General features: G+C 38.2%; 1 pseudogene; it reads left to right on the forward strand.

Moving 5' to 3' along the window:
* The first annotated feature begins 723 nt into the window (after positions 1–723).
* The window catches only part of LOC132024101 (S-formylglutathione hydrolase-like), a 28,953-nt pseudogene continuing 15,936 nt past the window's right edge, over positions 724–13,740 (forward strand).

The raw sequence follows: 13,740 nt of genomic DNA on the forward strand, positions 1-13,740 counted from the left end.
TGTCTTAGGAGCTTCATTTCTCGGTTTAGTCCCAGCACTGTTTATATATTCCGACCCAGGCTGGGAGATGCACAATTCAGTTCAGTTCAGCAGGTCATGGCTAGGCGCTAGGCCAGGCCATGGAGTCCAAAGGAAACATCGGCAACTGCTTCCAGTAGGCCATGTGGTAGTGTAAGGAGAGAAGCTCTTGGCAAGGTTCAGAGAACAGCAGAAGGGTCAGAGCAGCCCTCAGGGAGCCTGCCCTGGCATTGGGGCAGGCAGCCTCCAAGATGGCCGCCAGCAGCAGAATCCTTTTTCTTTTGAGTGTGGTCTGGAGTTCACGACTCACTTCTGATGACCAGAACACAGCAGAGGCGATGATGGGTCATTTCTGAGATGAGGTTCTAAAAAGATTGCTGCCTCTATCAGGGCTTTTAGAACAACAGGACTTGGCAAAGCAGAAGGGGGAACAGAAGTGTTGTTGAGGATTTTGGAGAATACCTGGGTGCATGTGGTGCCCTGTCATAAGATGCTAAAGATGGGATTAAAAACCAGTTTAGGGAGGGCAGTGTTCTTAATCGTGATTTCCGATTTGGATGTTGGGAAGTCACGTGACCTCCAAATAAAAATGCCTGCTAGGTAGGACAGACTTAGGTGAGCAGCTCAGAATACCAGTGCGGGAGCTTTCAGCACATGGATGTTCTTTAATCATGAGCCAGCACGGAAGGTCACAGGCAAGTTCAGATGGAGCAAAAGCGAGGGCCCGGGATTGAGCTCCTAGTCATGTCGGCTTTAAGAGACTGTATTGAGGAAGAAGAGCAAGTTAATCAGGCAGAAGAGAGTGAGAAACAACTGTTAGAGAAGCTGGAGGAGGTCTGGGCCTGTACATGGTTGGGGGAAAGAGACGGATGTTCCTTAAGAAGATTGGAAGGGGAGGTGAACCATGAGAGACTACGGACTCTGAAAAACACTCTGAGGGTTTTGAAGGGGCGGGGCGGGGGTTGGGGAACCAGGTGGTGGGCTTTAGAGAGGGCACGGATTGCATGGAGCACTGGGTGTGGTGCAAAAACAATGAATACTGCTATGCTGAAAATAAATTAAAAAAAAAAAAAAAAAAGACGGAAGCGCTCCACTTGTCGGAGGCCGCTGAGAGGACAAGGGAGTTCAGGGATGGGAGCGCTGTCTGATCTGGCCATAGGCTGGTTGCTGGGGACCTGGGCAGGAGGAATTTATTTCAAATTGCAGAGTGAAAGTCTAAGACTGCAGACGATATTTTGTCTTAGGACATCTATGCATGTATGAAATTTCAGTTCAACTTAATTTGATTCATGGAATCCTCATTTTGGAAATCTGAAGCAGAATGTATTTGGACTGTTAACACCACATTTAAAGTAGCTTTGCAAATTGCTTCCCAAAACTAGCCCCCTTTTTGGCCATGTGATTAAACGATCAGAAAAATGAATGCAGTCAAATTGTCCTTCATCTATCCTAGCGATAATTGCTGGTCACACACACAGATTATGACGGTGTTTCTTTATATTCTTGAATTCAGCCATCTTGAATAGATTCAGATGCTAGATGCATCTTCTCCCATCTTCTGTAAAAATGCAGTACTCTTGAATTGACTCTGCTAGGTAAATAAAGGCTCAGAAAGTGTGTACTAATGTCAACACTGCGTGGAAAGGAATTTTCCAGTTTTGAAAACTATACTACCTCAGGGAAAGAGAAGCCTTCATTTAGCCCCTCAGCCACTCAGCAGCTCAGTGGCACAAAATAACGCTAGGAAAATTACACTGCACACTGAGTAAGTATGACGTGGTCAATTTATTCATAGTCTATTTTTGCAGTGATCTCTCTGAGCTATGCCAGGATTAATAAATGTGGTTTATGCATAACCATGATGCTCTCAGGAGACTTAATTTAATAAAAATATAAACCCACAGATAAGTCTTATTTTTGTAATGTTCTGGTAATTACAGGATTAGGGTAGGCAAACCAACAGGGCTTCTGGCTCTTTCTCAAAGCCTGGCTGTGTGGCCTCTGGACCAGACTTAGGGGTTGCTTTAGGTTAGCCCAGGGCAAGGGGCTGGACTGAACTGTGCTTACGAGGGACAGTCCTAGAGATTTTGAGCTGTGAGTTACACACGCCTTTCTGCAGGATTACAATGTGTACTCAAGAAGACATCTTCTATCTTCCTGAGCAAAATTAGATTTTTGAGATTTTCTTGGGCATTTACGATAGTATAATAAGACAGTTTTGATTGTGTCTCTCTGGATTAGGAAATATTTGGGAACTGCAATAAACTGATGTGATTTTTAGGCACTCTCTGTTCTCTGACAGTTTCTTCTGAGAAATCTTTTTCTGATTACTTCAGCCATTCACTTTTAAAAAGTAATAGGAAAACAGTCGTAAAATGCTGAGAATAAAAACAACAGCCAAGCACTTTAGGGTCAAGCCCAGACTTAGAAAACAAACATCATTGTCATGTTTGTGCATTTATATCCCAATTTATTTCATATTAAATATATAGAAAATATATGTTAAATAAAATTTGAAGCACACAACACATTGTTTCTTGTACATTTCTACCATCATTGATTATTACAACTTTAATTGTTAATGTACCGATACACTATTGTCTGTGTAAACATTCACCTGTTTTAGCTATTTCCAACTTTTACCTATTAGGAATACAATGTCAGCATCTCATTCATTCTATTTCACATGATGCTCTAATTGTGGATTATTATATCTAATTCAGATCATTATAGAAATGGAATTACTGAGTCAATGTGTGTGAGTACTTAGGGGGCCCTGGGTGTGTATTTTCAAATTTCCTTCCAGATATTTTCCTCTATGTGCAGTCTGTCACGGCTTTCTCATTTCTGAGCTCTTCATGGTTATTTGATGGTTAAAAAAGATATCTTGTGTTATTTTATTGTTAGTGTGAAGTGTAACCTTATGTGCTATCTGTTGTCATTAATACTTCTTCTCTTGTAAATTATATGAATTTGTTTCTAGTTTATTTTTTCTGTAGGATGTTTGTCTGTTTCTTATTTAATTTACAAAATATTTATGCATTAAGAACTTTAACTGTTAAACACACTGCTAAATTTTCCCTCATTTGTTCAGTTTGCTTTTTTATGACTAAAAAACAAGATTTTAATTTTTATAAATCCCAATCTATCAGATTTTTCTTATAACTTCTTTCCCACTTCCATTTTTTAAAAATTATTTTTATTAACATATAATGTATTATTTGCCCCAGGGGTACAGGTCTGTGAATCACTAGGCTTACACACTTCACAGCACTCACCATGGCACATACACTCCCCAATGTCCATCACCCACCCCCCTTCTCCCAACCCTCCACCCCCCAGCAACCCTGAGTTTGTTTTGTGAGATTAAGAGTCTCTTATAGTTTGTCTCCTTCCCGATCCCATCTTGTTTCATTTTTTCCTTCCCTACCCCCAAACCCCCTGCTCTGCCTCTCAACTTACTCCTATCAGAGAAATCATATGATAGTTGTCTTTCTCTGATGGACTTACTTCACTCAGCGTAATGCCCTCTAGTTCCTCCACGTCGTTGCAGATCCACCTCTGTTTTATGGTCATAAAAGCTCTCTGGATCCCAAGAAAAGATTACATCTATGTTCTCTTCTAGACTGTCTAGGAGTTGATTATTTTTATAATGAATTTTTTTAGTCAGAATTATTATATAATAGAAAGTAGAAATATGGCATTCTTTCCTAAAGCATCAATTGTTCTACCACTATTTCTTGAATAATCTTTTATTCATCCCATTTATCTGAAATGCTATCTTTTTAGAATATTCTGTCCTCCAGGACAATACTAAGGTAGGCCAGGGAAAGGGAAAAGGAATTACTCTGAGCGACAACTAAGATGACTGCGTAGAGTGGAATATTAAAACATATTCTGGAGTCATGTTGGAGCAGACTGTCATGCCATGATTGACTACTGATTTCTCCCATGACACACAAATGGGAGGGTAATATCAAATATTCTGTATATTTGTACATTGTGTTGCATTAATATATGTTTCTTCTTGACCCGGTTATACACTGTAGCTTAATACATCAAATTATATAGCCCCAATATACATAAAGGAAATATGTATAGAATTGCTAGGAGATTTTGGCAAATCTATAGCCGCTGGAGAGGATTTTAACATATTGATAGTCCAATTGGAAAGTGGTAGGTTTTCCCCCAGCCTTATTGAGGTTTATTTGACAAATTTTTAAGATATTTTGATGATTCGATTTATATATATATAAATATATATTAATTCATATTCATACAAATGTATATGAATTGAATCATATATATATATAAATTTATATTTATATATTATATAATATATATTTATATATAAATATATATATTGAATCATCAAAATATCTTAAAATAATTATATATTTATATATAAATATATATATAGTGAAATGATTCCAACAATCAAGCTAAATAGTACATTCATCAGCTCACAAAGTTACTTTTTTTGGTGAAAATGTATAAGATCAGTGGTCTTAGTAAATCTAAGGTATAGTATACAGTGTTATTAAGTGCAGTCACTGTGGTGTATATTAGGTCTTCAGAACTTATTCATCATATAACTGGAAGTTTGTATCCTTTTACCAACCTCTCCTCATTTCCACCACCTTACAGTTTCCCAGACAAACACTGGTCTATTCTTAGTTTCTTTGAGTGTGACTTTTTTTTTTTTTTAGATCCTGCATAGAAGTTATACTGTACCATAATGTGTGGCTTATCTCGTTTTGCGTAATGTCTTCCAGGTTCATCCGTGTTGTCACGAATGGATTTCCTTTTTTTTTTTCTTAAGACTGAATACTGTTCCACTGTATGTATATGCCACATTTTCTTTACCCACCCATCCATTAATGGATACTTAGGTGGTTTCTTTATCTTGGGTATTATGAGTAGTGCTGCCGTGGATATGGGAGTTCAGATGTCTATTTCATAATGATTTTGTTTTCTTTGAATAAATACCAAAAGGTGGAATTGCTGGCTTCTAAGTTCTGTTTCTAATTTCTTGAGGAACTTCCATACTGTTTTTCATAATGGTTCTATCAGTTCATGTTCCCACCAAAAGCATTCAAGCTTTTCCTTTTCTCCACATCTTTCCCAACACTTGTCATCTCTTGGATTTTTTATGCTAACCATTCTAATAGGTGTGAGGTGGTGTTTGGTTGTGCTTTTGATTTGCATTTCCCTGATGATTAGTGATATTGAGTACCTTTTAATGTACCTGCTGGCCATTTGTATGTCTTCTTCGGAAAAATGATATTCAGCCCCTAGCCCATTTTTTAATTGGATTGTTTGTTTTTGCTATTGAGTTGTATGAGTTCCTCATATACTTTGGATATCAGTCCCTAATCAGATATATGATTTGTGGTTATTTTCTCCTATCCCATAGATTGCTTTTTCATTTTGTTGATGGTTTCCTTCGCTGTGCAGAAGCTTTTTAATTTAATATAGTCCCACTTTTTTATTTTTCCTTTTGCTGTCTTTGCTTTTTGGTGTCATATCCAAACAATTATTGCCAAGACTGATGTCAAAGAGCTGTTCTGCTGTGTTCTCTTTTAGGAGTTTTATAATTTCAGGTCTTATGTTTAAGTCTTAAATCCATTTCGAGTTGATTTTTGTGTATGGTATAAGATAGGGGTCCAATTTCATTCTTTTGCATATGGATATCCTGTTTTCCCAACAACATTTATTAAAGTGCTATCTTTTCTCTGTTGTGTATTCATAGTGCCTTTATGGAAAATTAGTTGAACTAATATGCATGGATTTATTTCTGAGTTCCCTATTCTGTTCCATTGATCTCTGTTTGGCACATATTAGGTACTCAATAAAAACATGTTCAACAAATGAACCAGGGGCTAAGATTCTAACAACCATGCCAATTTTGCCTGACAACGTTATAATATGTGATTGTTAAATATGGTGCTTTGCCCCATGATATTTTTAAGTAAAGCCTTTAAAACCAAATAAGACAAATACAACGATGATTACCTCTCGTTACAGAATTATGAATATTTATTTTGTCCTTTTCTACTTTCTAAATGCTATAATGAATATTGTTATCCACAATGCATTGTTACGAGTATAACCCTCCCAAGAACTTGGAAAAAAGAGTAAAATATACCTGTCATTAGAGTTAAGTTCTGAGGTTCATGCATAATGGGTCAGTACACAGACACAAAACAGCATGAAAGAAGGATAAAGTGGCTTCCAGACTGTAAGGGCTTGGGTAAAACCTGTTTGAATACATTCCGTCCTTAATGGAAGTCATCAGAAAGATAGTTGCTAAACCATGGAAACATGAATACATATCTTCAAAGGTTCATATGCATTCTATCCATCCCAATAACATCCCAAGGAAACTGAGTTTTAGCAATCAAGTTTCAATTTCTCTTAGAATTATCCTTTGTAAGACAATATTAAGAGCTAACTCTGCTTGAGGGCTCACTCTGTGCCAGTTACTGTTCCAGGTGCTTTATATTTATTAATTTATTTAATCCTCACTAGAATGCTGGGAGGCAGGCCCTTTCACTTTTCCCATTTTATAAAGAATCCTGTTTGGTAACTTGCTTACACTCACGTAGTTACTAAAGAGGCAGAGGCAGGATTTCTGAATCTAGCACCTGTGCCCTTCGCCATTACCCTGCGTACTTTCTGGGTGAGCTTTTCTCATTTGTTCATGTAACAAGTGTATCCTGAATGCTTGCAGATAGATGTGCCAGGCACTTGGCCAGCACCGAGAAGCCAGCAGGACTCCAAACACACGTGGTTCCTGCTCTCTTAGAGCTTATAGTCTAGAGGCAGACGGACCTTAGATAAGAATCTAAGCATTGAGGGAAGTGCTATAAAGAGAAATTATGGAGTGCTCTGGAGTGTCCGGTGGGGACCCTTTCTTAGACAAGAAGACCAAAAAAGGCGTCTCTAAGAAAGTGATAATTGAGCTGAGATTAGATGGATTAGTAGAAGTTAGTGAAGAATGGGGAGAGAATGTACCAGGCTTCAGGACGAGTTTGGCAGAGTGTTTCTAATCCCTTCAACAGGACCTCAGAGGGAGATGGACACATCGAGCTCTCAGTGCCATTAAAAATAGATTTCTCTGTGTCCCCTTGTCCTGACTTTATGTTCATTAAACAATCTTATTATACTTTGGCTTCACACATGCTTTCATAATAACAAGATAATGCAATGATTGTGCAGAGTTGTAGTATTTTTGTTATTAGGAGAGTCCCTTCTCCTCCCAAATTAATAAAGCCACATTTATATCAATCTCCAGTACATTATCTTCTTCCCGAATTTATCAACCTCAGGCTCTAGGCTTTCACAGCAGAACACCAGATCCTCCGATGGAATGACCTGGAGTCCAGCTTGAGTTCCCCAGCAACTCCAACCTGCCTTTCCTTTGACAACCTGCTAATATCCAGTCTTTCTCGTCCGTGAAGTTTCATTTATATGCCTACTCAGTAAAAGTAGAGAGAGATGAATGGTAAGGGAAAAAATAAAAAAAGACTAGATTTAGCAAGCACATTCCGTGATTGTTCTGATTAGTTTTACTGAAAAGAAAGTCCATCTGGGAAAGCATCTGTATGAAATCATGTTTGAATATTGAGGGAGTAAAACAGACACCATCTTGTCTTAGCAGTCATGTGCTGAGTGAGTAATGCTGGTATTCTTTTATGAGATTGTTGCAGTATAAGACTGTAGTAAACGGTACTAGTAAGTGTTTCCCCACTACAAGCATGGAAACGAGACTTACTCATAATATTTATTTCTTCTCCAGAGTGCCTTTGCAGACCTGAAACATCTGAACTAACAAAAGGCCTCCAACTTATAATATAACACAGCTGCTCTGAGGATTGCGTGCGTGCATATGTGTGTGTGCAGTGGGAGGGGATTTCCTTGTATTTATTCATTTATGTGCCCTCTGGAGAAGGGGCAAGTTTAGTCCAACTGGAATTCTAAGTGTCTTTTACTGGGCATTTGTTAGATGTAAAAAGTTGGCTCATGTCTAAAGGATCCTCCAGGCAGTGTGCAGCTGAGAGCCATAAAACTCAAGACTGTATATCGTTTGGGAGCCGTGGCACTAATGGGTGGCATTTTCACAGTGAACAATTCATTTTTCTACCAGTGCAGAATAGTGCAGGTATTATAAAGAACTGGGGTTGTATAGAAGCTACTATCAAAAGCTATGTTTTATAATTATTTGCTATTAATAACTATTTACAATCACTAAATTAACCCTTAACACATGCACTGTGCTTTTAACAGAACATAAACAAAAATGGTTATCAGTTCCAAAAATCCAGCTCTTTCTTTATTCTTCCCATTTGTCCTTTTATATTGGCCGAACAAAGGATGAGCGATCTTTATGTTACCAATGTAGAAACTCTCTAGAGGTTCTAAGGAAACCTTTCTTCCTGACTCTTCTCTTTTCCAAACCTGTTCATTCTTTTAACCAACTGAATTTGACCCTGGGAATAAAGGGACGAGCCCTGTCTATCAGGGAGCTCACAGTCTGGCTGCGGAGGTGGGTGAATACATCAAAAATTAAAATAGCATGGATAAGTGCAAGAGAGGCCTGTTTAGAGCACTCTGGGGGCACTCTAGGCACTTATGGGGGGATCCAGCAATGGGGAGGGCAGTCTGAGGTAACAACCCCCCTCCCAGAAGGTAGCGTTTGAGCTGAGCAGTTGTTTGCTAGGCAGGAATTAACCTCTCCAAGAGGTGGGGATATGAGAGAAATTTGCTATTTCCCTTCTTGCCTAATTCATTTTTGCCTCCTACCTTTCTGTCAATGGTGAAAGAGAGAAAGAGACAAGAATTCAAAGGAGGAGGTTAAAAAAAAATACATAAAAAAAGAAGATTGCAGGTCACATTGCCATCTGTGGGACAAGTTGGCTACTTGACAACAGATGTCTAGCATTTCCCTTCCCAGTAACTAGTGGAATCAACCAAGAAATGGAGAAACAATTGCATTCATATAAGAAACTAGCAAAGGTGCCGTCCAAATGCTAGAATTTCTGTCATTAAAGGGCACATGAGACCTGTTTAAAGAAGATTAATCAGGATTGACTTGCAAATCATTTGCCTTAGAGATTAGAGCCTTCTGAACATCAAGAAGGCATTGCCCTAGAAATTAGAGCTTTGCAAAAATTAAGAATTATAAACATATGTTAATTTATATGGTCCAAGGCTTGAGTTGGAAATGGACCATCAGATCCTAGGAAAACCCTCCTCCTAGAAGGCCTTTGGCAGTGGCTGCTTAGAGACTTTGATGGTGTCATTGTTAGAGGGCAGTCCAACAGGGTTCAAGAGTAACCATCCTGAGAGTTCTAAACCAAGAAAGGCTTTGTCAAGTCACTGGCTGCTAACAATGGCAACATTGGAAAACTTTTGCCAAGACTCAGGCCACTAACTGTTCAGAGTGCTAAATTAGGAGCAGGCAGAAGTGGGGAATAGTTTTTGGTAAGTGACACGACTTATGCATGGATTTCCATAGCTGAGGCCGCACCAGGAGTGAGATCCAGACATACAGGATGAGGTATTTGATATGTAACTTTGGAGAGACACAGATGATAAACCCCAGAATTGAGATTTACCTGCCAGGACTGCCCGCTACCTCAGATCCCTCTGCATTCTTAGTTGATCCCAAACTCCATTTAGGCTACTGTATCAAGGAGCTGGAGCTCAGCCTTACTTGGGGGAAATCCAAGAGGGTCCATCCAAGCACCCAGTTTCTTGGAGGTATACCAGATGCTTATCAAAAGAATAAATAAACAGAAGATATTTCTCTCACCAAAAGTAGAAAAAACAAAACAAAACCAAAACCAGACCTTAAGAAATATCCTTTTCAAAACAAAGTATTGCAGAAAGAGAAAGAGGTTTTTATTATAAATAACAATTTTATTATGTAAGTAACAAATATTCACAATGTTTAAATTTTAGGTATAGAACTACATTGTTGATATATTTATGTGTGTATGTGGGAGGTGCTATTTTTTCTTTTTTCTTTCTTCCTTTTTTTTTTTTCTCTGCTCCCCAACATGTAGACTTTCTCCCTTCCTACTCTTCAGGACTTACTAAGGAGTCAAGGCACTCCTTACATTAAAGAAGTCCAAGCTTTCAGCTTCTTGACCCTTGCCCCCAGAGCAGATGGGCACACGCACAGGACCAGCCAATCAGATGCTCCAAACCAGGAACTTGAGTCTTGAGTGAGTCAGATAGGAGCCAATGGTAATTTAGAATGTTGTTCACCGGCAGGAGACATGGAGGCAGCAGAGTCCAGCCATAAGTGCTTGCCAAGATGTCTGCAGAGCCCAGTGACTCCTCGGCCCTTGCTTTGACATAGTGCCTCCCACCTAGCTTTTTTCGATTTTTATCCCCTTTTCACGGTTGGTTCACCAGCCTTCCTGTTGATTCTGTGAGCTTCATGATACTCTTCCTGTAATTCCTTTTCCCCCTAAATTAGGCAGAGGTGGTAGTCATTGGTGGTATTCATCTAATACAACAGATCAGGATTTTTTTTTTTTAAGTCTTGCCTGATAAAGAGATAATTTTGCATGCTCTTGTGGGCATTTAGAGTTTTCACAGATATAAAATGTGAAGACTTAATGTCATAACCCATGAAGGTTTAGTGCTGGGATTCCCCCCAAGGTTGTGTCCTACTGGGTGGTGTTCAGCCACACTGCTTTGTTCATGCCTGTTCCGATTGATGTCTGGCTACCCCAAAACAGATAACCTAGATCACAGGTCATCTGTTTTCCCAACATACTCCTTAGTATCAACCACATTCTGCATTCTTAGTTGATGCTATATTCCTCTTACCTGATCAAAACCCCTAGTTTTGTTTTGTTTTTGTTTTTGTTTTTTATTATCATGACTTAAATGGTAGGCCCTCTGGTATACCTTACAGCTCAATCAGGTTAAAAATGTGACCAAATTAATGGTTAGGGACAAGCAGGTCCAAATTCTCTTTTTGAATATCAGCCAATCATACCTCTCCCACATGGGTGTCATAAAAGCTTTAGCAAGACCTTCTTATGGCTCAGAGATATGCCTGATTTATGATTTCTTGATAGCACTTAACATTTTACTTGGATTTAGAGATAACTCTAGACACATCAATCAAGCAAGCTGTTTGCAAATCTTTCTTCTCAGCTGTTACTGGTGCCAGATTGTCTAACAAATAGAGGCACAAACAGATGTAATTTGTGACTGGTGGTGACCATTCTCTGTCATGCAACAGGCCAGCTGGTAGCACAATCCACAATACAGTCCCCGGCCTAGCTCACAGACGCCTTTTACACATGGACAGTGCTTAATATCATACTTATAAAACAATAAAAGCTATTGTAAGAAATGGGTTTAAACATTTGCTTACAAACTTGATAGCTGCAAAATAGTATTTTAGGTTATGTTGTAGATTATAACATGTATTCACATAATCAGATATGCAAAGTAGAATTTTCCTTACATGATTAAAAAATAGGTATATATTGCATGTCAACTATACTTCAATAAAAAAATGTAGTTGTGGTAATTGAAAAATAGAACTTTAGCAAAAGAATCAACAGGGTATGTAATTGATAGAGACATGATAGTACTAATATGTGGGTGAAGACATGCATATATATACATATATATTCACATTTGCATAAATACATATGTATACATACACACATAATGAGGTGGTATATGATAAAATTATAGCAATTTTGTGAAAAAAAGGAAATTTATTTATTTATATTTTTTTAGAGAGAGAGAGAGAGAGTACGCATACATGCATGAGCAGGGGGGAGGGGCAGAGGCAAAGGGAGAAGCAGACTCCCTCCTGAGCAGGGAGTCCCACATACGTCTTGGTCCTAGCCAGGATGCTGGGATCATGATGAGCTAAAGGCAGCGGCTGAACTGCTGGAGACACCCACGCACCCAAAAAGGAAAATTTAAAAAGTTGTGCCAGGGTGTTTTCTTAATTATTTAGGAAAGAAATCTTCACTTCTCATCCTGTACAAAGGCTAATTTTACATGAATTTAAATAACAAAAAGCCAAACTGTGTATTAGTTGGATGAAAATATAGATAAATTCTGAATGATCTTAGCATAGGAAAAGATTTTCTAAGGACAAAAGCAATCAATCTAAGGAATAAAAAAAAAAAGCAGCAATAAATTTGACTTCACAAAAATTAAAATATTTTGTATTATAAAAAGCATATCGAGAAGAAAACACCAAATTATTGAAATGCAAATTGTCCAGTAAATATTACCTCTCTACTCTGCCCAACTCTTGCACCTATTGAAGAATAAAAGAGGTCATCAGTCAAAAGGGTCCCAAATACCATCTTTTTGTTATTATTAAGCTGGTGTTGGAGAATGTTGCCAGACAGTGATTGGCAGTGTACTAGTATAAAGTCCCTGTATTAGGCAAGTATACCCACTCACTCGCAGACAACCTTCCATCAACCTAGACCTTTACATAAAGGGCCTGCCCCGCCCCCCCATCAAACTTAGAACATAAAGGAGCAGAACAGAACTCGTTCCTTTTGTCTCACTGAGGAGGAAGTTTCCTCCAAAACTCATCAGCGGGATCATGTGTGAGGCGAACATGATAACTATTACACTATGGAAACCATCAACGGATCATGATGCTTCTTTTCCTTCAGAAGAGTGATAACAAGGTCAGAAAATAGCTAGGAACCGTATGCAAATAGAGTTCACACATAGACATCAGGAATGAGGTAGAACCATTCTCTCCCTGAAAGAAATCAAGGGTAAATGTTTGTCAGTGACATTGCAACTGATTACTAAATATAGTGCATAAAAAGCTTATGTCAACTATATAAAATAAGAAGAAAGTTCCCACAGGTGATTCAACAAAAGACAGTAAAAATTCGGGGCGCTTGGGTGGCTCAGTGCCTTTGGCTCAGGTCACGATCCCAGGAACCTGGGATCGAGCTCCATCCATATCGAGCTTCATATGGGGCTCTCTGCTCAGCAGGGAGCCTGCTTCCCCGTCTCTCTCTGCTTGCCTCTCTGCCTACTTGTGATCTCTGTCTGTCAAATAAATAAATAAAATCTTAAAAAAAAAAAGACATTAAAAATTCATAGGCTTTTCTCTCTCTGGGATGGTTGTGGAAATAAAACCACAAATTCAGATATTTTTGTCATGTGGGTTTGGATCCTGGCCGCCTTACCTTGGGGGAATAATTTAACCTCTGTTTCCTCATCTCTAAAATAGTATAATAATAATATCTACCTTGTATGGATGTTTTGATAAGGAAATATACCTATCCCGTGTTTGAAGATTTTAAATTATTCCTGAAAACCATCATTAAGTGAATGACCATTATTTTTAAAAATCCATTAATTTCAATGGGAATATTTTATTCCAATTTAGGCAGTTCCCTAAGTACTGAGTACATAAGAAACACATCCTTCTTTATAGCATTTATATTATGGAATTTAGACCTTAATAATTCATAATATGTGTTATGCGGCAAGGCTACCATTTGAAGGAAACCATTGAAAAAATGTAGAAAACATTTAGCAGTACAATATTTAGGGCTACTGAAAGATCAAACTTTTCAACCACTTTAGAAGTATCTATTGATTGATATATTATTAACGTACTAATTGATACATTAAAAAGTATACTAAGTATAATTTGAGATTAAAGAGATAGAAACAACTGAAATAGGGCAAATA

Source organism: Mustela nigripes, chromosome 9, assembly GCF_022355385.1.
Source record: "Mustela nigripes isolate SB6536 chromosome 9, MUSNIG.SB6536, whole genome shotgun sequence".
Taxonomy (NCBI): domain Eukaryota; kingdom Metazoa; phylum Chordata; class Mammalia; order Carnivora; family Mustelidae; genus Mustela; species Mustela nigripes.